This window comes from Diaphorina citri, unplaced genomic scaffold (assembly GCF_000475195.1).
Source record: "Diaphorina citri unplaced genomic scaffold, Diaci psyllid genome assembly version 1.1 scaffold1146, whole genome shotgun sequence".
Classification (NCBI taxonomy): Eukaryota; Metazoa; Arthropoda; class Insecta; order Hemiptera; family Psyllidae; genus Diaphorina; species Diaphorina citri.
Window position 1 is genome coordinate 106777 of NW_007378575.1, and position 2720 is coordinate 109496.

At 38.3% G+C, this 2720-nt stretch overlaps 1 long non-coding RNA gene across 1 annotated transcript; it reads right to left on the reverse strand.

Annotated features, from left to right (window-relative positions):
• Window positions 1-957: 957 nt before the first annotated feature.
• LOC113469587 lies at window positions 958-1512 on the reverse strand. The gene is made up of 2 exons (XR_003392954.1): window positions 1302-1512; window positions 958-1120 (listed from the first exon to the last, which is right to left on the reverse strand). It is a non-coding gene; the product is annotated as an uncharacterized LOC113469587 (long non-coding RNA).
• Between the last annotated feature and the right edge of the window lie 1208 nt (window positions 1513-2720).

A 2720-nucleotide genomic window follows, 5' to 3' on the forward strand; every position in this document is an offset into this window, starting at 1 on the left:
TGCATGGGGTCGCGCTTCGCGCTCCCTTGTTTACGGTCGCGCTGCGCGCTCCCGGGGGCTTCGCAGGGTTATGCATGGGGTCGCGCTTCGCGCTCCTTTGTTTACAGTCGCGCTGCGCGCTCCCGGGGCTTCGCGGGGTGTGCATGAGGTCGCGCTTCGCGCTCCCTTGGCTTCGCCCCTGAAATAGTGAAATTAAGGTCGGCGTCATACCACACTAAAGGGTTCGAATCCCTTTGACTCGTGGTAGAGAGTTGTTTTTCGTGGTCCTACATAAGAAAGTAGTAAAGTAAGTAATAAGTAATTGCAGTTTCTTTGTGTTATTATATCACAACTTTGTTGCTCACTGCAGCATTGTAGGATTTTTCCCAATATCTCAATAAACCCTAACAAGTCCCACTTCAAATCCTGTTTTTCAAACCCCCTAACCATGAAGATCATTATACCCTAACTGTGAAAGTTGGTTAGCCTTTACAAATTCCAGACACTAAAAGTTGCTGTTCAACCACTCTAATTATCGCACTCAAAAAACTCCTTCACACTCGTATTTTACACATTTTCCCTAGCTCAATACCCTAACAGTGTTCCCTAATAGCTTAACAGTAAAGGTTAGCCTGTACATATAATTTTCCGAACACTCTTCAAATCTCCCGTACATACCCATTTTAGCCATTCCATCGTTCTCACTCGAAAATATTCATTCCTCGCACTCAAACAACATATTTTAACACTCATATTTCGAAAGAAAAGTCATAATCATAAAAAAATGTAAATAATAACTTTGAAAAATTATTTATTTTACATTTAGCTTAGTTCTAATGTTGTTGTACATTTTTTATAAATGAATTTTCCTTTTTCTCTTGTGAAAAAATTAAATAAATATCCCTTATTTGTTTTGTATGTTTGAAAATTTGTTGTTTCTTTTTACAGTTAATTAAAGAAGCTTATAATGCTTATGAGCTCATTCACACTCGATATTTCGAAAAAAAAAGTCATTCCAGATATATCGCACTCAAAAACCATTTTTCCATACACTCTCGTACTTCCAAAGAAAAAAAAAAAAATATCCATTCCAAATATATCGCACTCAAAAAACATTTCACACTCTCTCAGTTCAACACACCTTGGCGGTTCGCGCACGTCTCATTCATACTCGATATTTCGAAAAAAAAAAGTCATTCCAGATATATCGCACTCAAAAACCATTTTTCCATACACTCTCGTACTTCCAAAGAAAAAAAAAAATATCCATTCCAAATATATCGCACTCAAAAAACATTTCACACTCTCTCAGTTCAACACACCTTGGCGGTTCGCGCACGACTCGAAGCAAGTCACTTGCGCGGGGCGCCAATGTACGCATGCGTGTTGGTGAGAATCACGTTGCCGCCAACGATGTCGGTGGGGACCGCCGTGCCCGGATTGCCGCCAACGGTGCCGCCTCCCGACACGCCTACGCCGCCGGCACCCCCCGTGTTGGAAGAATTCACGCCACCTGCACCTGTGAAACAAAGAGGGACGGAAGTTTAGTGAGACCGTCATAAATTGAAAAAAAAAAAAAGTTTTTTCTTTTTAGGTTTGATAGAGGGAACTGTAACTGCTAAGGTCCTATCGTGCCGAAATTGTCGAGAGAAGGAAAAAAGGGTAGGGGAAAGCTAGTCGCTTTGAGAACGAACATTATCTGTTTAGGATAAAGTTCGGACCGGGCGTAAATCGAACCCGCGACTTAGCGCTTACAAGCTACTCATGAATTATTAGCGGTCAGAGCTTTTTTTTTTTTTTTTAAGAGGTTTGACAGAGGGAACTGTAATGCTATGGTCTTATCGTCCCGAAATCGAAGAGAGAAGGAAGACAGGATAGGAAAAAGCCAGCATGTGTGGATCTGACTGATTGGCTGAGTAGTTCACTGAAATGATGGACTACTCAGTTTATGAGTCAGATCCCAACTACCTTTACCTATAGGGAAAGAGTGAATTACGTGTCTGAAGATCCGGCTCATCATCTTAGTAGTCCACTGAGTCGTTCTTTTAACTCGTTCACTATTTAAACATCTGATTAAAATCTTCTCCTCTCGTTGTGTAATATACAAAAGAAACCCTTTTACATTTAATTCTATATTTTTTTTCTTCGACTAAATAAGTTCTCTCTCGATGTTGCCAGTGGAAATAGGAGAACCTGTTTTCTATATATTTGTGTTTAATTGTACATAAATTTATTTGAGTCTAAAAAAAATAAACAAGTAAAAAATAAATTTCATGTTTTTTTTTTTTCTTTTCTTTCGAGTCCGATTTGTTGATGAATTTGGAAAAAATTTGCCCTGATTACATTACTTTCCTTCCTTTAGGATAAGAGGATTAGGAAAGTAAAAAAAATGTCCGTAAAGGAAAGCTGTTAACGTGAAAAGAATGTTCCATTGGTAATTTTCCTTTGGAAAAACTAGAGGTAAAAATGCCAGTCTGGTTAGCTTTGAGAGTAGTGTGTCTACCTTCCAAGCACTTGATCGCTGGTTCGATTCCCGCCCGGTCGGACTTAATGTAAATTTACCAAAAACCATTTATAAATTAACTCGGAAATTATACTACCATTTTAACCTTCTACCCCTTGTTTTAGATGTTGTTAAATAAACAATTCTGAATTTATTTTGAATAATCATTTTATTTTTCTCTTACAGATGGTTTTCTTTCTTATAAAATTTATTGTTATTACTTTATAATGCGAAAAAA